The sequence below is a fragment of the Eupeodes corollae genome, chromosome 1, assembly GCF_945859685.1.
Source record: "Eupeodes corollae chromosome 1, idEupCoro1.1, whole genome shotgun sequence".
Lineage (NCBI taxonomy): Eukaryota > Metazoa > Arthropoda > Insecta > Diptera > Syrphidae > Eupeodes > Eupeodes corollae.
This window is the reverse complement of record NC_079147.1, coordinates 175,748,678-175,775,253: the sequence shown is the minus strand read 5'-3', so window position 1 is coordinate 175,775,253 and position 26,576 is coordinate 175,748,678. Positions and strand designations below refer to the sequence as shown.

At 35.7% G+C, this 26,576-nt stretch overlaps 1 non-coding gene and 1 pseudogene across 1 annotated transcript; both read right to left on the bottom strand.

Annotated features, from left to right (window-relative positions):
• Window positions 1–384: 384 nt before the first annotated feature.
• Window positions 385–456, bottom strand: Trnaq-uug (transfer RNA glutamine (anticodon UUG)). Its single transcript has one exon. It is a non-coding gene; the product is annotated as a tRNA-Gln (tRNA).
• Window positions 457–19,758: 19,302 nt separating this feature from the next.
• LOC129947284 (40S ribosomal protein S18-like) lies at window positions 19,759–24,770 on the bottom strand (annotated as a pseudogene).
• Between the last annotated feature and the right edge of the window lie 1,806 nt (window positions 24,771–26,576).

Here is a 26,576-nt window from a genome sequence, read left to right as displayed (position 1 = left end):
TTTTTTTTTATTGTAAACTGATATGGATCCTTAAAATGTCTCCGCTATTTCCGCATTGTTTATGGTCTTAACTCTATGGACTGTATGGCTCAAACGAGGGAGGTATAAACTCCACGACCCCTACCTGGATCCACCATTGTTAAGTCGTCCACAGCTGTGTAGGCAACACGAAATGTCAGTCTAAGATTCACATCTTAGTAATTCAGTATTTTTGATCCTTTTTAAGGGTGAAACTAATTTGTACACCACGTTACTTTCTTTATGGGCTAAAAATAAATAAATATATTTTTGTTGCAAATACGTTGGAATTAAATGTTCCAAGCATTTAAGTATACACATAATTTGTACCGTTAAAAAAGATCCCTATATAGCAAAAAAGAATCAAGGTTCTACCGAGATTTGAACTCGGATCGCTGGATTCAAAGTCCAGAGTGCTAACCATTACACCATAGAACCGATCGAAAAATGTGAATGACTACCATCAATAAAATATAACTTATTTCATTGTTTTTTTTTTTTTTAATTCAAACTAAAACACATGTTTTCTATAATTACATATTGTTATTATTACACACAAACTTAGAAGAATTTATTAATCGAGTAAACAGTCAATAAATATAGAAGGTTTCTATCAGACAACGTGCGTCGCGTCGTGCGTCGGTCGTCTCGTCGCACAACCTCCTGGTTTTTGTTTAATTTTAAAATATTCTTAAAATAAACACATTTTTTTTCTGTCCACGGTATTTTCAAGTTGCGTTGCGTGTTTCATTTCACGATATCGACAAATACTCGAAGACCTATCTGAATTGGGTGAGATTTGAAAAGAACTACAATGTGGAATTGTTGGTAGTCTAACAAATAACCCACATTTTACACCTCTACAGATAGATTGTGCTTTTTTGTATAAGAAGGTAGGTGGTAAAACTTTGGCTGATATCCTGACACTTCTTGTGTATGGAGTTCACTCATCTTTTTTCGATAGCTTAATTTTATCTGTCCTAGATTTCTATTCAAAAAAAGTCCTGGCAATGTAAAGAAAATTTATATCTGTTTTCCTGTTTACGAAGTGATAGATATAAAATAAGTTTATATTTTTTGCATTTTTGGGAAAAAGAGGGGAGTATATACTGAGTCATTTTAGAAGTCATGTTTTTGTGTATCTTGACGTAAACAACACTTTAACCAAAATAAAAAGGAAGTATACACAAAAGTATCGCTTAACACAATTGCAATATGACAACTTAGTTTAAAGTTTAATTTAATTACCTTAAAATTTGTAATGGTTAGATTAAGTTAAAAACACTTAGAATATACTTAGTTATTAGTCTGTTGTGATACCTCATTGAGCTTTTGTGTTTATATTGTAGTCTAGGGTAAATAAATGAAAATAACTACCTTATATGCACTTTGGTTGATACTTTTGATATTTATGACGAATTGCTAAAATCAAATTGGAAACAGGTTATCTTTTTATCATCTCAATATACATCCAAGATCTACCAGTTTTGTCTATGAAAATTGCATACATTTAACTGAGAAGATCCACGACCAAACGGAACCTAATGATGAACTGCTAATCGTAGGTGATCCAACGAGCACCAATGAATTCACAATTATTGATGGTTTAGCTTCTTGTGGACTTGGTCAATTTAATGGGGTCGCCAATCAATACAACAAATATTTTGACCTAATATTTTTCTCCGACACGATAAATACTGACGTATCTGTATCTCCAGCCGATGTTAAACTAGTAGAAGAAGACCGTCACCATCCAGCTTTAAATATATCACTGAATATAAATGTATGCAATATCCCTAATACATCAAATGAAAAACTTGAATTCAAATTTTAAAAAATGTAACTTTAATGTACTAACTAACTTATTGTGTAATGTTGACTGGAATCAATTGCTCCTAAATCGTAATATTGATGACATGTGTCTAAATTTGTATAGTATTCTTTTTAACTGTTTTTATGAAACTACGCCATTACGGAAATCTCGCTATAAATCTAAAACTCCAGCATGGTTTGACACTTAATTTAAAAACTTAAAAATAAAATAAATAAGACATGACTAAAATTTAGTAAAACTAGAGCAGAAAAACTGCTCCAATATTCTATACTCTGACTATATTATAAAAATTGAAAATGAATTGAAACAGACCCAAAAAAACTTCTGAGATTTCGTGAAAAGTAAAAGAAAAACTGAAGGTTACCCAAACTCTATGTCTTTTAATGACACAACAAGTCATGACTCCCAAATAATGACTCCCTAATAATCGGCGTACCTCCTTCTTTTCAAATTCCCGATTCGTTCTTTCCAGCCCAAAATTATCAACACCTTAACCCACTTGACTTGACAATATGTGAGGATTCACTTTAGTTCAAAAAATTTAAGGCCTTAGGGTTTAACGACAAATTCTTGACGTGGATCTCGCCCTATCTTAAGAACAGAAGTTATAGCGTTATATTCAGAAATGAACTCTCCGACCAATTTTACGTCAACTCTGGTGTTCCACAGTTAAGCCATTTAGGTCCTTTATTATTTATCTTATATATAAATGATATAACATCCGTTATAAAAAACTCCTCCGTTTTAATATACGCTGATGATATTAAAATTTTCAAATCTATTAGTTCAATTAATGACTGCTCACATCTTCAAGAAGATCTTCATAGTTTTAGGGAATGGTGCAATACAAACCGACTTTTATTGAATATTGTTAAATGTACAACTATGTGTTTTACACGCAAAAAAACAATTATAGATTATAACTATTTATTAGATTCTTCCTCCCTTTGTAAGCTATCCGCTTTCTCTGATTTAGGTGTTATTCTTGACAGTAAATTAACGTTCTGTGACCATTATAACTTTACAGTTAAAAAAGCTAACAAAATTCTAGGTTTTATTAAACGTTTTTCTCGTGACTTACGTGACCCATACGTCTTAAAACTTCTTTATGTATCATTTGTCAGGCCAATACTTGAATACGGCTGTGTTATATGGGCACCATACTATTCAGTCCATAAATAGATCCACTTGGTTTTATTCACTCTGATTGAGGACTGAGCACCAACTTAAGTAAGTGAGTAAATAAGTAAGTAAGTACACGTATTTTCGACAAAAGAGCTTAATGCCAAACTCTAATAAACATTTTTCAAATTTTAAGTGCAATTCAAGTAGACCAAATATTGTCAGTCATTAAGAAACTTTCGTTCTTCTAGATCTTTCTCGTTATACTACCATTGGCAATTTATTATGAAGCATTTAAGTCAATAGACATCTGAATCTATTGGAGCGCTGAAATCATTATAAGTTTCGAAACCATTCTGTCGCCCATTCGGGCAACTTTTAAGTTTGTGTTTTGACACAAGTTTTGGTCAAATTAGTTTTAATAAAAATCAAGTATTGGTGTTAATCCATCTGTTTCCAATTGGCTTTTTCTGAATTTGTAGAGACAGAGTCCGATGATTTATGGCTGGACTGTCTGAGAAAATAAATATATTTGAAGACGGTATAGAGTTTTCATTGAGTCAAGACAGGACTTTTTTGATAGCCAGAAGGTCTGTCCCATAGAAGTGATAAAATTTGCAAAGAATACCATTTCTGGCTGTAGACTGCGTATATAAATATTTCTTTTTTAATGAAATTTATATATCTATATGTAAGTTTCAACTGTTTGGCTTGAAACTTCGATAATGGAATAAGAATGATTCCAATAATTTGATTGTAAGTTTCAACTGTTTGGCTTGAAACTTCGATGGTGGAATAAAAATGATTCCAATAATTTGATAAAGACACAAGTTGATGCAGTAAAGAACTATATTTTATAATTAAATTATCAAATAAAAACATTATTAACAAAAACATAACAACAAGAATAATATTAATAAACATACCTAAATCAACCATTATGTCGGCTTTGAAATCTTTGATACTACTTATTGAACAATTTACATACGATTGAAAATTAGTATAAAATAATAAAATATTAATATTGAAAAGTAAGATCCTTAATACTAGATGTAAATATGTAGAGTGTTTTAGCAAAGTTTCGAGACGGTAGAAGAGATCTGGCAAAATTAGTTATTATGGTGGCTAAGTTTGTGAATAAGATGGCAACAAACTTACATATATATAAGATACGAACAAATTACACGTATCAAATCAACACCCGAAAGATTAACAGCCATCTTTGACTAGAAAAAATCTCCTTCTTGCAATTGTTGGCTTATTTGAAACGAAAACTATATATTAGCAGCTTTCTAAAAGCAAACTGAACGAAATACGATCTCGTATTTCGGAACAACTTTAAATTAGAAAACTCAAAAAAAATAAAGGTCACGTCCAACTTTTTCATGTTTTCTGAAACATCATTAAATTTAGTGGAACGGTAGGTTTGAATTTTATACAAAAGACAAAATTGGATAGCTATACAATATGTTGGATATGTTGTAATAAAGGGCCTTCCAATACTTACTTCCCAACACAAGCAGTTGATAGCCAAATTTTTGATTGAGCCCGACATTTAAGATATATTTAAGATCAGCTGTCATACATAGGATTGAATATCGTGAAATATTTGTGAGTTGTTGTAAACTAGCCACCAAGATCGCATCGTTATAAGATTAGCGGAACTGCCAATCTATCCTGTATCAGACCGCATCTATGTAGATAGAGCTATACATCAAGTGGAATGAAGACGCTCAAGCGTGCTCTTTGAAAGTACTCGTCGTAAGGATAGAACGCCCCGAAAACTAAATTGTTGATCGAAGACATAGCTCTCGCAAAGTGACCTCGAACGAGTCTTATAGCGAAGTTGTCAATTCTGTTGATTCGATCCCCGTTATATAGGACCTCGTTAGAATAGTAATGAACGGCTGTTCGATGTAAGCCGGTACATCGTAGTACACACTGCCGGTCGAACACCCGAAACTTCTACATCTGTGAAGGAGAAACGTTGAACCACACAGGACAACCATAAACAATGATCTGTATGCCGACTGCTGTAAAACAGTCGTTTCGTCAGACCGAAGATAGATAAATACTGATCTAACCAGATACCGAGGTATTTCCCTACATTTGTCAACTATGATCATCTTGCGTCAATTCTTGCTGGTAACAGAATTTTCTCTAACTTCTAGACTTTTATTATTAGTTTCCAGTAGTCGCAATATTGCTCAATCTTGTCTAAATTACGCTAAAAGAGAATTCTAATCACATCAACCTTTCGTACCGTTCTGTCCGCAATTAGATCGTCGGTGTACGCCTCAAAATGCACATATACATACTTAAATGTGGATGAACTTCTGACCCAGCAAATATTTAAAAATATAATTACATTTAAAAACCTTGGTTTTAATTGTTTGCAAAGTAAATTCTTTTAATACTAAGTAGGTTAGTTTATCATACAAAATTTGATAAAAATCAAAAGAATTCTTTCTCAAAAAAATAAAAGTTGTAACTTTTTTGAAAACTTAAGCTGATAACGAAAAGAAAAAGAAATTCAAGACGCCATAAGAGCATGCAGTTTTTTCTTCACTAAAATGCACATACAACTTTTTACCATCCGTTAGGTTCACATTCAAAAGAAAAGAAGAAAAAACTCCACGACCTGAGCTATTGACAAGAGCTTGACGACAAGAAGTATGTTACCCCTGGCAACAAGCTATTAAATCCATCTCCAACCGTCAACAATTCCAAATTATCAAAAAAAGTTTTGAATCCTTGTCACGTAACATTCTCTATTTTGTTATCCTTCTCTTGTCTCCACTACGTTACGAGTAGAGTGTATCATTTTCAAAAGTTGACTTAGAAAAAATGCCAAAAAAAAAACTCGCTGAAAAAAGTTTCTTGAGGAAAAGTTTCTTCTTAGAACTCTTTCTGATGGCAAAACATCATCAACCAACCTATGACCTATTTGGTGGGGTGTTGAATGCACTTTAAATTCTGTCCGACTGTCTGTCTGTTTGTCTTTTTCTCTATCCCTATATATTTATGTTAGAGCTATATATGTATCGTCCTCGCCTATTCTGATGTTTATTTACATTTTCCTTACCACGAGGACCGAATGCATAGATTGGATGTGGACAGGACATGCTGAGGTGATGAGGTCGATGCAGCATGATGGTTTTGTGATGCAGGAAATATTCTGCAATTAGTTTGATGGAAATCCACGACCGCTTGATATCCGTTGACGTTTTCCTCTTGTATTCCCTCCAATTCTTATATAATATAGACTGCTCTCGGTTCGAATTCCAGAGTCCTCATGGTTCGCGTATAATTCCATTTGTATAGTTCAATAGTAGAACAACAAGAGAGGGGGTGGATAAAATGCAATGAAACAAAATGCGCGCAAAGTAATTAACAAGGAGTGCAACTGCAGAAATGAGTATGATGATGATGATGACGCTGGGCAAATGATAAAAACTAGGACGAGGACTCGCTCATCGGCGAAGCGACGAGACGCGACGGTCCTTCTGTTCGGTTGACTCTGCGGATGATGGTTTATAAAATGCGTGGCACAAATAATGTTTACTAAACTATATTCTTTTTTCTATTTCTATCTATAGGGATGGCAAGAGCCACCGAAGAATGTTGTTTGCTTTGTCAAACTGTTCAGGAAAATTAAAGGACGAGGAGAAGTTGATGGTATATGTATGTAGGACGAGCATACATACGTATAGTTTCTATTGGAGCGTGGTTTTATGTTATGTGTGGTCGGTTTGTGTGGCCTGGCAGGAGAGTCCTTGAAAAAGATATTTATACTTAAAAAAGCTATACCTATTGCATCTACATGCGCAGCTATGTGAGTAAAGGGTACAAAGCACGAAGTAGTATAGAAAAACAAAAAAAAACAAACCTAGTAGAAGGAACGTGTATTCATCTAGATGAATCTCTGAAGAGAGGAGGGGCATGGATAGCGAATTTTTTAATTGCTCATAAGGATAAATGATGTTTTGTGCAAGAGTTGAAGTTAATGGTATATGTTTTTTCCCTCCACAGAATGAATAAATGGGTGTGCTATTAATTTCAAAAAAAGTCGTTGAACTTTTATGAGTGAAGTGATATACGAGTACATAGTTTACCTCAAGCTGGAGCTTTAGCTATGAAATTCCGTTGTAGTGCTGGGTGCTTAAAATATCTCCAGATTTAGTGTGGAAATCTAGTTGACGGTATAACTCGAGGTAAAGCGGCACCGTCGCGTGGGTCTATCGGCGGGAGACGAAACTCATCTTATATTTTGAAAGAAGAAGGATGCAGTTCAGTGAAAAGGATTTATTTTGTATTGCATAGTTACGTCTTAAGATGTTTAAAACTTATTTGCATAATAATATTGCACATCTTAATTGTGCGTTCATTGAATAGGAATATGAACTATTAGGTACATGGTTATTTGTTATGACATTTTTTGGTTGTGTATATATACACAAAGTTTTGAACAGATTAACGTAAACAGAATTTTAAGTTTTGAAATGAAATAATTAAGGGGTTCGTTGTTTTTTAAGTTTTACTATAAATCTTTATTGATTGTTGAAAAATTCGTTGAAAGTTTTGAAGATGTTTCTACACAAGCATTAAGTATATGGGCGTCTGAAGTCATTTCAGAACAACAGTCAAAAGGCTTTTGATCAAAAGTCGATGCATGTACACATTTCAATCGCTTGGAGATTAAATTCTGCTAAAAATATGAAATATGAAGTAATCTAACAATTTAAGAACGTACAATTCTGATAACGCAAAACATCTTTATTTCAATAATTGAATTTTTAATGGTTATTTCATGAAAATTTTGGCTGCGGCTACGCATCAAATAGGCCGCCCAGTTAATCCAATTTTGGCATCGTCTTTAAATCGTTTTGGTCAGTATTTTACAATTAATTACTTCAATGTTCAGTTCCAACAACATAAGCCTTAACACAGCAATCCAAGAAATAGTCTAAGGGCGTTAAGTCGCACGATCTATGTGGCTAATTGACCGGGCCCCGAACGTGAACGTGAAAAAAGCTGTTTACAGGACTCACCATGTCCATTGCTACAATACGCGTGCTGTGTACCATGTGGCACCGTCTTGTTGTAAACATATGTATGTCATGCAAGACAAAATTTGGCGTTGTGATAGGGCGTTCGGCCCAATTCCGTCAGCAGCTGCATTTAAACGTTTTTAGAACTAAATCCTTCCCTAAAATTTGGAGGAACAGAAGTCCAATCACGGCGAACAGGCTTGCAAAGGAGTAAGTTTTCTCAATAGAGCTAAATAAACGACAACAAACGTAGAAACTGAAGAAGAGAAAGAATTCTTTATACTTTTTACCAAAAATTCTTACTGCCTTTAGAAAATTGCAGTATTTTTTGGTTATGCAAATTTGGTCCTTCGAATGCAGATCTTCCTAGCTTCCTTAAACCTTTTCTCAGTTGAGTTAACTCTAAAACACTGGAAGCTTTGATAACCTCTTTACAGTAGGAATCGAACCAAGACTAAGCCTCAGGTCTGACATTCTTAACCCTATTCGGGATTAAGGTTTTCATTCTCAGATCATATCTGCATTGGAGTCTACCTTACTATCCAAGAAACATAGTGACCAGAAAAAGATCTTGAGGAAATTATTGAGACTGTCTCAGTTGCCTTTTTCGTACTACCAAACAGTTCTCTTTGGATCTCTTCCTCTAACAGTATTTGTTTTACACGAGAGATAAGTATTTTCTGCTCGGCCGTTAAAGTGTCCAATATTCGAGTAGACTTATTGACAAGCTGTGTACACATTCCTTCGAGAGTTGTCTGGGCTGAATTGAAAAGATACAAAGAATTGTGAACATTGAAATCACCCATAAAAACGATTTCAGTACGATGATACAAGGAAGTCAAAACTCTGTCTAGATTTAAGCTTTGATAAAGGAAACAATTGTGATGTGCTTATTCACTGAAAGTTGAAACCACATACATTTAAAAAGGGATTAGTTTTTACGTAGCTTTTCGACTTCCACAACAGCTATCGTAGTCCTTTCTCAACACAATTTTTCTCCACAGCAGAATAGAATCTTCGACTCAATACAAAAAAAAATCTTAAAAAAATTACGTTACGTAGGTCTTAAAAAAAATTCCTTCACATTTCGATCATCTTTTAGCTTTGGGCGTAATCGAAAAAGTGCTATCATTATTGAAGTTGACCCTTTTGGCTACCCACAGGCAATCCTCTCTGATCTTATGCGTGGTGAACGATCTGTCTCGGTTCCGCAACTTCTTTCATCCATAAGATTGAGGTATGCTACCGAGAAGCTAGGTATCTTTCATCGTACACGATCTCTGTAAAGAGGTGATGCGATCAACCAGTAGCTCAGTGAGTGAGTTCTTTACCTTCGAACCCATTCCAGCCAAGACTTTCTAGAAAATCGTGTGGAATTCCTTGCACTACCGAGTACCAACAGGCGCTCGATTTTGGTTGAGGAAAAACTACTTATGTCGTGTTGAATAAAGTCGGTAGCCAAGCCTATAATTAAAATGAAAGTTATTAAAATATTCTTGGAGTGATTTTCTATCGTTAATATTTTATGATCGGCCCTCGTCCATACTACGTTAAGATGGCATGGGTATCGTCGTCATGCCTTTTAAGATATTATTCGGCCAATAAATGGACCAACCGTCGTACAGTTCGTTGGTGTGGAATCCTTTCGCACACTTTGGTAAAACCTGTAAAATTTGCTTTACCAAAATGCTAGAAAAGCAGGTCACTGGCTGATGGCCCAGGTTTCTACTTAACTTTTAGGCTGCAGGACGAGTTCGATAAGGGTGGTTAGCAAAAAGGGAGGTGAATCTTGTTGTGATAAAATTTACAGCAACAATTGCTGCTTAAAAATCCTTTTCTGCATATCTTGATGTAGTTACCTTTTGAACAATATTTATTTGAAGGGCGTATCTCGAAAATTTTTAATTTGACATATCAGATTCAATGCAATAACTTGCTAACTTTAACCTCAAAAATATTTAACAAAAATATTTGCAGACTTGATTTCTTCAAAACCTTATGCTTGTTTTAAAAGTCGACACATACCAAGAAATAATTTCAATGTCTGAGCATACTTCTAATTTAGAAGTTCTAAACTCATATAAAGTGAGTATCTACGTTTTACATTACTTCGATGCGAAATGATGGCTTAAATCACTATTCCTTAATCTGTTCCAATGTAATTTCTTACTTGATGTCATATAAATTTTATGGATTGAAATAAATTCAAATTTCTCAAAATATTAGACATTCGAGAATTGTCACATAAAACCACAAAAAAAAAACACTTTATTTTTAATTTCATCAAACTCATAACTCATCTTTTTCTCATATTATTTACTCGTATAACTACATATACGTTTCTTATGAGACAGACCTCGAAGAAACAGAAAGAAAAACCTTGATAGATTTCTATTTTATGAGAATTTTAGCACATCATAAAAAACGAGTTAAACGCATATAGAGGAGTCGAATAAGCTTGCTTTTTATAATAGCAAAACGGTCGGTAAACCAATATAATTTCTATTATTTAAACAATTGGAATTTGTGTGTATTGTGTAAACGTTGTTCATGATGTCAGCAAAATTCTAAGGGTTTTAAGAATTTAAGGATTTGTACACAATATACATAGTTCTTAACAAAAAATTGATTTTACCTTTTCGATACAGTTTTAATCAGTTTTGTATCTAAGTTACTTTTCGAGATGACTCAAAAATCAAGATTACTTGACTTTATGTATATGAAGCTCTGAAAACCTTTCATCTTAAACTTTTATGGCTTTCAAGAATACGCTAAAAAGTTAATTTTTTGTGCTGAACTCCGATATTAGCTAAAGCTTAAAAATAATACTATTATCTAAATCCAAGATTTTTAGTGAGATGTCTGTGTTTGCGTTTATACGTACGTTCGTACGTTTGGAAAGTTTTATTCATCGTCCATATCTCAAGAACTAGTAGAGATATCGACAGATAATAACAAAGACAGATGCTGCTGGCGTATTTGGGTTTCTAAGAATCCTCAAATAATTGAAGAGAGGCCATTAAATCCACTAAAAGTCACTGTTTGGTGCGCTCTTTGGTCCGGATGTGTGATTGGACCTCACTTTTTAAAAACGACAATGGAACGACTGTTGCCGTCAATTCGGAGCGTTATGATAATATGATTACTACTTACTTACTTAAGGTAGCACCTTCCGGGCTGCAGCGTTGATGTCCATCCGCCGTCTAAGCCGTTGGACTTTAATTCTGTCCAAAGAAGCAGCGATTTGCAAGAGTTATTCTTCGTTTGATTTCAGCGCTGGTGTCGTTGCCTGTATTAATAGCGGTGCCTAGGTAGACAAAATGCTTAAATACCTCAAAATTATAGCTGTCCATGGTGATGTTTTGTCCAAGACGTCGTTGTTCGATGTCCTTTTTTGATGGCAGCATATACTTGGTCTAGCCCTCATTGACCACTAAACCCATCTTCTTCGCTTCCGTCGCAAAAAAAAAACGGTTGAAATGCATCGGTAAGATCTTTTCCGACCTTGATATAGCAGCGTGCACTCTCCATCGTCATTCTGGACAAACGGATAAGTTTGACAGGGATGCCAAAACTAGAAATTGCTCGGTAGAGCTCTTCACTATGGATGCTTTCATACGCGGCTTTAAAATCGATAAAGATATCGTGGGTATCGATTTGAAGTTCCTAGGTTCTCCAAAATCTGCCGTAGTGTGAATATTTATACCAAGATCTGCCGTAGTGTGAATATTTGGTCGATAATGGACTTTCTTGGTCTGAAGCCACACAGATAAGGACCTATCAGGTTGCAGACGAACGGCTTCAGACGTTCACATAAAACGGTAGAGAGGATATTATATGCAAGTTAGGGAGACTGATGCCTCTGTATTTGGCACAGTTTATAGGGTCTCCTTTTTTATGTATCGGTCACACTAAGCTAAAATTCCACTCATCGTTCATGCTTTCCCCCGACCATATTTTGCAGATGAGTTGGTGCATGCTCCCTACCAAGTCATAGCCTGCTGCTTTGAATAGTTCGGCAGCGATGTCGTCAGCTCCAGCAGCTTTGTTTGACTTAAGATTATATATACCTATCATCACTTCGTCAAGGTCGGGTAGGCGGAATTGTTGATCTGCGTCCTTCCCTTACAGCGGAATTCGGTTCGTCATCTCCGTTATATGATAATATGATAATCATCTTTTTTTGTGCCTGCTATTGAAGAACACGACTTGGAGAATATGTTGTTTCAACAAGACAGTGCCACACGCCACACAACTATAGCGAATATGGCTTTATTGCAAGAGAAATTTCCTGGTCGCGTAGTTTCTCGTCGTGGCGATATCAACTGGCCACAAAGATCGTGTGATTTGACAATGTAGGCCTTTTTTAAGGGACCGTGTTTATGCTGATAAACCTTTAACTGTTAACCACTCAAAAATCAACATTTCAAGTTATGTCTGAGATACCGTAGAATATGTGTCAAAAATTGGTCGAAATTACCTTTAAAGAATCCCTTTGCTTTGCTGGTAAAATTTGTAGAAAAATTAAAGAAACTGTTTTTTTTTTCAAAAAATAAAAACCTAAAACAAAACCCTACTAAAAGTAGGTAGAAATTTGTTTTTCGAAAAAATTAAAGATATTGGCTTCAAACTAATCGTCTTACAAAAAAAATTTTTTTTTGAATTCAATCAAATTTAAACAAAAATCTAACAGTTAATACATAACAATTAAAATCTATAAAAAATACTTCACAAAATTGGTAAAAATTGATGTTGGATTATTGATATCTCGTGAATAATTGAAGGTATGGGCTTCAAAATAGTTTCATCATTTGCTAAATTTTATAGTTAACGCTAGATAATGGTCTTAGGAAATCCAATTTTCATTTTTTTAAGAAATAACAAAAAAGCAGATATTGAAATCGTATTTATTCTGTCATATGCAAAATATTGTAGCTATAGCTTCAGTTAAGGTCTTAGAAAAATTCAACTGACAACTTTTTTTACAAAAAATAAAAACAACAAACAACTGACAAAAAGTTATTTTCGACTCATTTCTAATGCGAACAAAGAATGATATTGACTAAACATTTCTAATCTCACACTAAACGTTGCTGCACGGATGGGAAGTTATCATTAAGTTTTAAAGGAGTTTTTGAAAGGTAGATAAGATCATCATCAAAAATTTGATTGAAAAAGAAATAATTCATGAAATAAAATAGTTTTTTTTTCGAATCTAAAAACGATTTCCATGCTTTTCTCATCTGAATAATTTTTAAATACGTATCGTTCTTTGTGCGAAACCAATAATTGTTCTATGCGACAGAAGAAGGACACAAATAAAACTTTCGACACAATAGCAATCTTGTCGTATTTTGCAGATATTCAAATATGACAGATAGAAGTATGATACGCATGAGGTTGTCTCTTGTTTGAATCCAGAAATACAAAATAACACAATTATTATCCTTATTGAATATGAAATTCTATGTTATTCATCACTGTAAATTTCTGACATTTAGAATGGTTGTTTTTTATATGCATCCTTTTAGCCGCATCATAAAATTTCTAATGTTATCCACATCAGATCAAAGTCATAATGATAATTCCTTCGACTCAAGCAAATGCATTTAATTAAAAATAGATTAAGAAGAAGAAAAAGACAAAAATAGAATACGAAAGTCAAATGCAAGGAAAAAATTCCTAGATCCATATTACTTTGTTGAGTCTTTGCAGACTGTGATGTCTCTAGCACGTTGCTTTGAGAGTTCACTTGCAAGACGAGGAACGAGATGAAGGTTGAACAAAAAAAACCTTTCATTTTCTTATCAACAAATGTTTACAAGTTTAGAGAATCCGATAATATTCCCTAGATCCTGTTATCCTTTCACAGGATTTTTTCGTTCATTCTTTTTTAGTATTTTTCTGCTTCCATCGGTGTTTTGTGAAGTAATCGAATTTATCTTTTGTCCTGTCAAGGGAATGAACCACGCACATTGACTGCAAAAAAGTTTACAAAAGCATTCGCTGGGGCGTATGTGTAACTTTTGTTTTTCTTTTTTTTCTGGTAATATTGCACACATTTGGAGAATGAAAAGGAAAGGAAGTTAGAAGCGGATTAAGACTCTGCATAAAAATGTAAGGATTTAAGAGCCTTTGTTTACTTATTAAAATACATATAAATAGACAAAATGTACTTTGATCAAATGTATGCTGAAAAGAATTTATTTTTAGAATTTTAATTTTATTATAAGAAAAACTTCAAAGGCTTGACATTAGAAGAAAAAAAAACATAAATAAACTGTCATCATTGAATTAAAACAAATGTATTGTTACTTGCATTTGCGTTAAGACACTTAAAGGTACTTATAAAAGGATATACATAAATAATAAGAATCAAAAACAATATCAATATTTTATAAAATCCATGTCTTGATAGAGCAAAGTGTAATGTTAATAGGAAATTCTTTATATAATACGGAACCTCACAAACAAGAGTCGCATATCAAATTTTCAATATGAAGCACTGAGTAGACTACTGATGCAAAAATACAAACACCAATAAGGTTTATAAAAAAAATTACAAATTTCTAAATCAAAAAGTTATTAATTATCATAAAATTTGAAGCATTTTAATTCATTCGCCGGTTTCCTCCTTGCTGTCATGATTTAGAGAGGTACTATTTTTCGGTGACAAGTCCAACTTTCAAATATTAACCTTATTTTAGGTACGGTTAGGTTAATGAGCTGGCGATCGATTACGTTATCGCTTACATGGATCAATGTTTATATCCATTGTGACGGATTGAACTTAATTTATTTCACTTTGCAAAGCTCAATGAGGTGCAATTTTTACTTCCCATATAAAATTATTGTAATCCGTCTCATTAATCAAATTGAAAGCCTGGCAAAAATCCTCGTTTCAAACCCTCTCAGGCGGTGCCGGGCGGTAATGATCACCACAGTTGTCTTGCACGTTGTCAAGATGGAGATCAGCTAAGGTCAGGTTGAATTGCTGAAGTTTCCTACTCCTTAATAGTAGCAAGCATTAGCAATGCAATTTGACCATAGATAGGGGGTCCTTAATTTCAGTGGTGGTGTGAGCGTCTTACATAATCCGTGCCGAAGAATGAAAGGCTGGGCGGCAAACCAGTCGCTAACGAGCTCTTTCGGATGCTTTGGCAGGGTCCGTCTTATCTTCTGCCTTACCCCGGTATATCGGCTCTGCCGGGGCTGACCTCTTTTTTCCGACCTACTCGTGAGACTAAAATACAAGAAACTTAAACAAAATGGACGAAATAGACATGAGGAACGTAGAACCCTCCAAAGACTTGGATGATGAACTCTTGGCCTTCAGCCTATACTTCCTAAACCGTATACAAAACCGAAACCTTCGAGTAGCAGTGCAACTCGAGGAACCAAAAAACAATCAGAAGGCGCTCTTCTCAGGAACCGCTTCAAAACGGCCACTCACATTCTTGCCAAGATTGCCAAAAATGAAGAGATCGGAGTGATTCATGAGAGGGTCGCCCAAGATAAAATAAAGAACCAAAAGGTTGTTGATGAATACAACAATCTTCTGGCCAGCCGAGAAAAGGCCGTTAAGCGAAACAGATCTCAGGTAGAGATCTGCACGTCTCAGAAAAAGAGCAAGCTTGACGACCGGACAAAGCCAGTGAAAGCACCATCTTCTGGAGCAGCGCAACTGCGTACTCTTAATGAGGTTGTTGAGGTTGAGTTTGTGGTTGAGCTCTCCACAAACAGCAAAGGTTTGCTGAACGTGTGGAACTCTACCGAGGGCAAGCTCTCTGAGATGGTGTTTTCATACATTATAACAAACAGTGAGGGCCCCTACCCTAGTTTTGACTCTGGCGAGATGCTCAGGGGGCATAGGGTAATTAAGTGTGCGAACAGGTTTTCTAGGGATTTCCTTAGTGAAAGCATTGCTAAGGTTAGCAATGACTGGGAGGGCTTGAAGCTCAAGCGTATCCCAGCTAAGGACATCCCTAGACAACCGAAGGCTCGCATTTGGTTGCCGCTCATGAGCATAAACCCAAGCGGATAGGACGTAATCCGTGGTCAGAGGCAAAATCCGCTGGTCCCCATGCACGATTGGGCTTTAGTTAAAGCAGAAGAACCGCAGAAGACCAGCGCCTCTTACCTTCTGAGGATTAGCGAGGAGAGTCTATTGGCTCTCAAAAAGGCCGAATATAAACTCAGTTTTGGCATAAGGAATGCATAAATTAAAATTCTGCAGAGTCGGGGAACAGACATGGACAAAGCTGATGACAACGTCGAGGTTGACGATGTTATAAGCGGAGTCGAGATCCCCAGGCAGTTGCCGGGCCCCAGCTCTGCAGCTAAAAATAATTAAAAACGTGCTGAAGGTCATCCAGATTAATCTGAAGCACTCTAAGTGCGCTTCAGATAATCTGAGAGTTTTCCTTAGGGAGGAAAACTTCGACATTGGCGTTATCCAAGAACCGTGGATAAACGGCCTCAAGGTGCGAGGCCTCTAAGACAACCAAAACGGCCTCTTTTATAAATCCGCAGATCAAGACCAAGGTAATCCCAGAACTTGTATTTTAGCTAAGAAACATTTAAAAGGTTTTTTATGTCCAAATTTTAGCACACCCAAACTGACAGTTGTCAGATTTGAAGATAAGAATACACAAGGTTTGCTGTTGGCCTCTTTTCACTCTGCCCATAATGCACCATCACCTCCTTAGGAGGTGTGCAAAATCATAACCGAAGCTAACATCAAAAAAGCAAACCTTCTGATCGGAGGCGACGCAAATGCTCGGCGATGCGAGATGAGTCACTTTTTGATTTTATTATTGAAAATAATATGACCATTTGTAACAGAGGCAATACTCCCACTTTCGTCTTTCCGAGCTCGGAAAATTATGATGGATGGGAGGATGTGCTTGATGTTACTTTAGTAAACAACCGTAATTTATTAGTGGAGAATTGGAGAGTTTCCCCTTTGAATTCATTTTGGGATCACAAGTGGATTCTTTTTCAAATTAATTTCGAGTCGAAAAACCCTCCGCCTTACAGAAATCCCAAAAGAAGTGACTGGACGAAATTCAGTCAAATTGCGAATTCCAAACTAAGCTACTTACCGAATCTCACTGAATCGATAGGAGACCTTGAATCAAAGGTGAAAACCTTTGAAACTTCAATAAGTAAAGCTTTTAGAGTATCTTGCCCAGTTAAATATAGCCGTAAAACCCTTCCTTCTTGGTGGAATGAAGAACTGTCCAGTCTTAGGAAAATGACGAGGACAATTTTCAATATCTGCCACAAACATAAGTTTTACCAACCGTATATAGACTCTCTTAAAATTTACAGGCAATCATTGTCATCAGCCAAAAGACAAGGCTAGAGAAAACTGTCAATCAATCGAAGACATAAAGGACTCCGCAGGCTCAGTAAAGTTTTATCGAAGGAACATTGTAATCCTTCATTTCTAAAAAAGCCTGATGGAACCTGGACAGCCACTCCAGCCGAATCTCTTGAGCTACTGATGAAGACGCACTTTCCGGGTTGCGAGAGTGATAACCCCGAATCGCTTGAAACCACAGAGCTAAACGTAGCTCATGTGGAGCAAGTCAATTCCGTTATAACCAGAGAAATTATTTTGTGGGCCATCAAAAATTTTTCTCCATATAAATCCCCAGTTGCATGATGTAGCAGCTCCAAGGCTGGAACAAATTTTCAAAGGATGTCTCCTTCTCAAACATGTTTCCTTGGACGACCTCTCAAAAGCTCTCAGCATGCTTATCTTAAGGGCAAATCTACGGAGACTGCCCTCCATGAAGTAGTGCGTACTTTAGAACAAACAATCCATTATAAAGAATTTACTCTTGCCACCTTCCTAGACATAGAACGTGCTTTTAACAAAGTCCATAGAAGAATCGTTCGTTAAGTTCGTTGTAGAAGACTTCATTGGAGAATGGATTATTTCCATGCTCAGTGGTAGGAAGATTCGAGCCACTATAGGCAATACAATCGCAACAAAACACGTGAGTAGGGGAACACCCCAGGGTGGTGTCCTTTCGCCTCTTCTATGCCTTCTGGTCATAGATACAATTCTCGTTAAATTAGAGAGATCTGGAGTGAAGGCGGTAGCCTACGCGGATGATTTGGTGCTACTGGTGTCAGGAAAGTACATCTCTGTGATTAGTGAAATCAAGGAGTTAGCTTTGAAGAAATTTAGCAGCTGGGCCACGAGTTGTGGACTAGGAGTTAACCAAAGTTAAACTGTACTGTTGCTCTTTACCACCAAAACTAAATTAACGCCCTTCACGCTACCACGACTCAACGGTCAAATCCTATCAATATCTTCCAGTGCAAAATATTTGGGAGTTATACTCGACCCTAAACTAAACTGGAAACTAAATATTGAATTACGGGTTAAGAAGGCCTGTGTTGCCTTCTACGCCTGCAGCAACACTTTCGGCAAAAAGTGGGGACTTCAGTCATAGATGATGTTATAGACGTACACAGCCATAGTACGCCCAATCTTAACATATGGTTCGATTGTGTGGTGGCCTGCTCTTAGCAAAGTCATAATATTAATAAGCTAAAGAAGGTTCAGAGAACAGCTTGCGTGGACACCCAGGGGCCATGCGTACTCGCCCAACGGTCGCCTTAAACGTTATTTTGGATCTTCTACCAATCGACCTTTTTATTAAATACATAGTTTCCTGCAGCGCTATTGGGCTGAAGGAATCAAATAGCTGGTTGTCAAAACCTTATGGTCACAGCAAGACTACGAAATTGATTCCCTCAGATATTATCTCGGTAGACACTGACTACTGCACTCCTACTTTGAACCTTAGTAAGGGTTTTAAGGTTATTTTCCCATCGAGAGAAGATTGGGAGGATGATATCGTGTCGATAGGTTTCAACACAACCATCTTTACTGACGGCTCAAAGATGGAGTGCGGAGTTGGTTCTGGGATCTTTTCTGAGTCCCTAAATGTAGCCAAATCCTTTAGGCTTCCTGACTTTGCTAGCGTTTTTCAGGCTGAACTGCTGGCAATAAGGGGGGCATGTAAGATACTTAAACAAAACCCAAACCAAAACCGAAATGTGGCTATCTTTACAGACAGTCAGGCAGCTGTCAAAGCCATTAACTCGGCCATATCCTCATCTAAATTGGTCCAGCAATGTCGCGATGAGCTTGCGAACCTGAATATTAACCTCGGTGTCACCCTGATCTGGGTTCCGGGCCATCGTGATATCGTGGGAAATGAACGGGCTGAAGAGCTAGCCAGGCAAGGATCGGCCCTTCATAGCTCACTTGCGGAAATGGTTCACATTCCTCTTGGTGCTGTGAAGGGTAAAATCTTTTCTATCTACCAAACTGAATCAAACCGAAGGTGGAACAATTTAGATATCTCGACGTTTCAAAACAGCTAGAATCTAAATCAAACGTTTTTAGAGATATGTCTAAATGTGTGACTATCTTTTAAGAAATTTTCAGAATTGTTCAGTTTGGTTTTAAAATCAATAAATCGACCAAAGATGCCATGATAAGACAAAGAGTACGGCCGCATAATTTGATGACAAATGAAAAACCTTTGACATGGTTAATCGCTCAATTTTGATAAGAAAACTTGAAAGTGCTCGTTTTCAAGGAACTCACGATCTAAATTTAATGGTATTAGGAATGAGGACATTCGATTTGGGAGCGTAACAAGGTTCGGTTTAGGCTTTTTTTGTGTTTTAATTCTTTTACACACATTCTGTGTGCGTCAACTTAACGACTAAGGATATTCAAAGCCTTTTCACATCATGTTTACTTCTTCTTGCCCACACCAACAGCGTGACCACGACGACCAGTTGTCTTTGTGTGTTGACCACAAACACGGAGACCCCAGTAATGACTCATACACGATGGGCACGGATCTTTTTCAAACGCTCCAAATCAACTCGGAGTTTTTGCTGGTAGTTGCCATCGTATTTAGGTATTTACATCCTTTTGTCTGTTGAGGAACCAGTTGGGGATTTTGTAGTGTTTTGTGTCTTGAAACATGGTGATAATTTTGTCATCTGAGCACTTTCCGGCGCGCTTGGTGAGATCAACGTTGCCCTTCTTGAGTACAATGTTGGCGTAACGACGCCCAACACCTTTGATGGCAGTCATGGCAATGGTGACCCTGCGTTTACCATCAATTTTCGTATTCATGATACGAAGAATGTCTGAAAGTTCTCAGGAATAACGAGAGATATTTTGCTTTAAGAGTTCACGGAATTCAAGCGAATAAAAGGTTTTGAAGATGATGCGGGCTTTTCTAATGCTACTAAAAACAGGCAGGGATTTAACCCAAGACCATTAGCATCTGAAATCTAAGAAAAATTGAGATCACAGCTAATTACGAATGTAATGTTTTTAAGTTTGTCTGACCAAAAAACTGTTGATGCTAATTTATTTTTCCGCGCTACTGAGTATCAAAAATTCAATCTTTTCAACTGTACCTGTAGTCCTATGGTCACTTTTACAACTTTTAATGATTCCTCGAGTTGTAGTGTAATCTTTTTTTTTTTTAAATTAGAAATAGTAAATGAACTTAAATATGAAGAAAATGTTGAACAGTATTTTCGGTGAAATCTTAGAATTTTTTCTTTTTGTATAAAGTTTGCTCTTATAAACTATTCCTTAAGAATTTGTATAGCATTTAGTCCGACATATTGCTATAAAGTTCTTCAAATTGTCTTTACAAGATCAGGTAATCTTAAATTCAGCTTAATTGATGATTTGTGTGGTAATTTTTTGAATAAATGTCTATACCGTTGTTTCGAACAACTGCGTTTCGAATTTAGTATGTTTCCTCGTGTCGAATATTTAATAAACTCCCTAATTTTATTACGATGCAAATTTCTCATTTTGTTTTTATGAAACAAATTACAAACTGGCTCCTTAGTCTTGATAATGAGAGTTTCAATTTGGTTATTGCTGATTTCGTCCTAGGTAAGTAATCTGTAGCCGTGTACCATTACATAACTTTGGTGCGTCAAAATTTCTCATTAACAGGACTGGAACACCACTCTCCAATCTCACCTTATGAGAAAGCACCCCTGATAATTCCAAAGAATTAAGAAACTCTATGGAATATTCTACCGCGTGTGACCACTGCCCGCGCATTCGCACCATGTCTTAGCAGAAACAGAATTATTAGAAGTAGAAGACAGACCCAGTGAATTATTTGTTGTACCTGCATGGCTCGTACTTGGCGATAAAAGATTGAGCATAACAAAGTTTAAGTTTAAAATTATTATTTGTGGAACTTGGTGGGAGCCACAGTTTGCGTCTAACGTTGAGGGCTTTAGGCACTTGGTGCTCGAAGCCCGCGTTAATACACCTGTATGATAAGTTAAACATGTTTGACAACTTATTTCACAAGGGTTGGGATTGCGATGATTTCCCGTAATACCAATACTATCTAAATATTATTCAAATCTTTGGTAGTTTAGAAGTCAAAGCAATCAGATTCCCCGGAAAGTAATTTTCCCCATGAGAATGCGTTGTTTTCTCCGAGGTAAAAGTAAGTCTCAAACTATCTCCTTACCAAATTGCATTTAAATCTGCTTAGTAGTTTAGGTGTAAAAGCAATCGGCGCACCTAAATTTAACCATTGGAGTGCGTAATTTTCCCGGGGTAAAAAGTAGCCTATATCCTTTCTGGGTTATCAAAATATCTCCATACCAAATTGCATGCAAATTGGTTCAATAGTTTAGGAGTAATTGAGTAACAGATAGACAGACAAAGTTACTGCGCATATAAAATATTAGTGTGGATGTAGTTTAATAATATTTCAACTTTTTTTTATTAATATTTTATTTTTAAGGGTCACCCACAAGAGTGACATTATCTTTTTTTTATAAAAACACTAGCGAACCTGACAGACGTTGTCCTGTCTAGGCTTTTGGTATAATTGACTAAACAAAGTATTTCAGAAACAAAGTTTTTATTGTTCGGTTATGTCGTCTGAAATCAAAGGAATCCCTGGAATCAAAACGTCTTCGCCTTTGTACTTCTTTTTCATAATTGTGCTGCTGAAAATTTGGGTGCCATATACGAAAATATACGAATACGGCAATACTTTCCAAGAGTTTTTAATTTTTATTAAAGATTTAACAATCGAATTAATGTCTGGCAAATTAATTTTATACTTTTTTATCTTTAAAGAATGTTATATAAAAATTACAAACATTATAAAATACTTTGAATTTTGTATTTAAAAAAATAAAAAATTCGGGTATGGACCATAATAAACAATAATAAAAATGTCTGGCAATAACAAATATATATTTAGGAGACCATTTATAAGTGGAAAATTGAAAATTAAGCTTAAAAAAAATATTTTAAAATTCAGAATTATCACCTTTACAGGTAGGATGCGCACTAACAAACGCAACCGCTACCGCCAGCCAGATATCCCAGACTCTAACCGAAAGAGCATATCGACAAATTAATTGACCTAAAATTCTCGCTCGAAAACGTAGTAAAACTGATTTTTGACTCGAATATCTCGAGATTAAAAGAATGTATTGACTTTAAAATTATATCATTCTATACAAACTATTGTTTAAATCATTTGTAAAAAAACAGTTTTTGAAATCAATTTTATTTTATCAAGCGCAAAATATTATTGTTAGTTTTGAGAATACAGTTATTAGATAAGTTCAATTCACAACTATTTTATACAAAATATTGATGCGTTTTATTATCGAAAAAGATCCATATGGCTTATGTTTTGTGGTCCTGTTTTCTATTTCCATCTGGAAATAGTTTTGACGGGTAGATGACTATTTCTTGTTTGAAATGTATTATTTTTTAGCTTTTTCAATTTAAAAAATAATTTTAATTATAACTATGTTTCATTTGAATAAATTACAATATAAAAGTTCGTTAATAGCACTTACAACCAGAGTCTGTGGCTAATCAATTAAAATAAACTTTAAACTTTTTTTTAAATATTAATATTAAATTATTAGCTGTTGATATTCAACTAGTTTCAAGAACAAACTTTAAAGATGAGACAAACGATTCAGAAATAAAATTAAAACATTTTTGGAACCGAAATACATGAAGGAACTCACAATATTAGTATAATGAAAGTATTTTAGTTGATTTTAATTTTGTTTGTACTTTGTATATATTAGGCATAAGATATGTCTAACATTACGGAGTTCAATGGCATTTCATAACATTTTCGTAGACTACATATTTTAAACACAATCCTCTATAATAATCAACAATTCTTGAAAACCAAATCGATATTTTTATAAGAGCATTCCTAGTTCACAAAGAAAAAATAAATAAACAAATTTCCATTATCAAAGACAAAACAAAAATGAGGAGAAAAAAAACTACAAATCACAGATACCCATTCCCTGAAATATTTTTGGTATACAAGGACCAGAAGGACCAAATTCCAATTGAATTGGGTACCCACCCTGATAGAGCTTGAAAAAAACAGCAACAACATTTGTTTCGTCTGGCAGCCACAAACAAAACACAATTGCCACCAATTATATTCGTCTGAATGGTTAGAAGGCACTCATCATCAGAGATGGACAAAAAAAGGAGCTGGAAAAATATAGCTATATTTAAAGGTACATGGTGGCGTTGCAAGGACATGCTGGCATTTAAGGCATTCAGTCATGGAGGAAACAAATGCAACAGGATTTCTTAACATAACCATTTCGATCAATTTGTAGATACTATACAGATAGTACCCGTGGCATGATGGTAAGTGCGTAGGACGGTCATGCTAGAGATCTTGGGTTCACTCAATGCCTATGCCACCTAAAGTTTTTTGTCACTAGTACTGCTTCCAGCGAGAACAATCCTCCAAGAGTAATTCTTGTCATGCAAAGTGCTTTTCCAAAATAACCGTTCAGATTCGGCATAAGATCTGTAGGTCTCCTCAATCCCTGAAAAGACTCGCACACATAAATTGTTAAGAGTTCTTTGCGGACCCTTATAAAATTTTCAATTACTTTGGATGTGTTGCCTTTTTAGGCGATTATAGTTTGTGGCAACCCTAGTAATAACAATTCTAGGGTTGGTTGAAATACTTCACTACCAATCTCAAAATTGTTTCATTTCGCCAATCAGTTTCCAACTGTGATTACAGAGACCATTTAGTGAACAAAATTCGTTATCTTTGGTCGTTTAACTCCAGCTCTGAGTCAATAGAATTTTGTTTGTTTAGAGGCCCAAGGAACGACTTACAACGCAAAATTCGTCAAGTTGAGTTTGTGAGACTGAGTTCTGTAAACGACTCGAAATTAATCACATCGGATTCTTTTGCACACTCTTACGGACTAGGGTGTGTATCCACCAGTGGAATATTTATTGAAACCGTAAAATGCTATAAACACTTGGAACGTTGCTCTAACAGGTTAGGTTAGTTTAAGGTGGCTGTTGACGGAAAAACTAACACACCTAGACCAATAGTTGGTCCGTTGTGATACCACATGGATCTTAAGATCTACCTTCCTTGTTAAACCAAATAAAGCTAGGTATCAAGCTCTTGAGGAAATAGATGCGTAAATTGTTAGATCAGTAAAATCATTGCAGTAAAAGTCGCCAAGGTGGAGTCTTTGTTACACGACAACACATGAACATAGTTTCTTAAACGACAAGTGGTTGCATTAGCCCTTCTATTCTTTGCTTACGATATAGTATCATGCTTAAGCATAAGCTTACAAGTAGCTAAGGGTATACCGATGTTGGATTGTTCCATTTTAACCAAGTTCGTAAGCTTCGTAATTTCCTGGAATGTCTCTATAACCCGGTACCTAAATATGGTTTTTGAACTGTTCCACCACCTCCACAAAAGATGATCGGCAGTATCGGGCTTTAAGTGAGTTTTTTGAGGCAGAGTATATTGGTTGTCTGGCAGCTTGACTATCTGAGAAGATGTGTATATCTGTAGCCGATGACGAAGCTTCAACACCTTCTAAGCTTTAACACCTTGCAAACACCATTTTTTAAATTATCCCTTTTTGCACGTAGAAGGACTGCTTTATTATTTTATTTCACCGTGGGCCTGGGGGATAGTTCTTTTCTCTACTCTTATACCCTAAACTGTTCCTTAGCTTCTGTTTTTCAATGTTTTTACTCTCTTTCAAATTGAATGTGAATTAATTTACAATGAAAGAAAAGAATGCATTCAGAGGAAGAAAATATTCTTCGATATTTGGCACCATCATCTGTGGTAAATTCACTTGAAAACAAAGAACCAATCTATGACTCCTCATCTTAATGTGGTCGTATTTAATTCGTGGACAAGTTATTACCTCTTGGAATACTACAACTCTTGCGTTCATCTTCAGTTCAGACATACCTACGTACCAATAGAACACAGAACATTTTCATACTCTGCCATAGTCTACGTGTCTGTAGGCTATGGCAGAACACATCAGTGCAATGTCTTGAAAATAAAAGAATTTTTTTTCGAATACATTGAAAAATCCCAAAGTTGCTTATCCAACTAATTTCTGAGTCTTGTGAGTATGAAGAAGAAGAAAAATAAAATTGGGCCATTCGGTTTTAATGCCATAAAAATACTCTCGATAAAGGTGTCGAATTTATGACAACGAATTCAATATAAGAGGCTATCAAAATATGACATTCCTTGCAGTGGGTGTGGGTAAGTTAAAACACCTTCTCCGCCAGGCCCGGCCAGCTCAGCGTCAATGTGGCGGATAAATATAGAATTTTTATCGGTTTTTAACAGCCTAGCCAAAATGATCTGGTGGCCACTGGCCATGTGGTTACTTATTGCTAGGACCGGACATACCATGACCAGATAAAAATGACGTTATGATTTAAATGGACCGCAGCGCAGTCGAGAACTCGAAAGGGGTTGAAGGTTTTAATAAAAAGGCCAATAAGAATCTATTTGTATTTGTTGACAGTTCGCTCGGTTTTGTTTTTTGTTTTTGTTTTCGTATATCAACCATGACGAACGCTGTCGTCGTCGTGGTCGATTGGTGTGAAGTGGTTACTCATAGTGTCCACCACACCACCCCGTGTTTTTTTATCTACTTAATTAAATGCTGATTTTTAGTTGTTCTACTGCTGATATAGGCGACTGTTTTCTTTTTATTTATTATCAAAGGACATTAAAACGACAGCAGCTACTGAACTGACTGTCAATATATGTAGAAGAGACATGTCAGAATTTTTATCGCAGTTTTTATTTTCGAAGTCAAATTGGATTTTTTATATAGGGAACTCAAACATATTATAATAGGGTGGTGTGCAATAATGTATTTGTTTTTCTCGATTTTATTTTAATTTTGTATCTTGAATGTGAAAACCAATAAGAATGACTCAGATCAGCTTTTATGGTAATTGTTGTGTGGCACCTACACATGTATATATGTACATACATAAAGCATTCCCAAAAATTAACATGATTCAATTTTTGTTATTTTATATCGGCCTTTTGCTGATACTAGTTTTAAATGTGTGCCATAACTAAATACATCTACGATTTTAAGTTCGGACGCCCAACCAAAGGAAATAACATGTGACTGGGGAA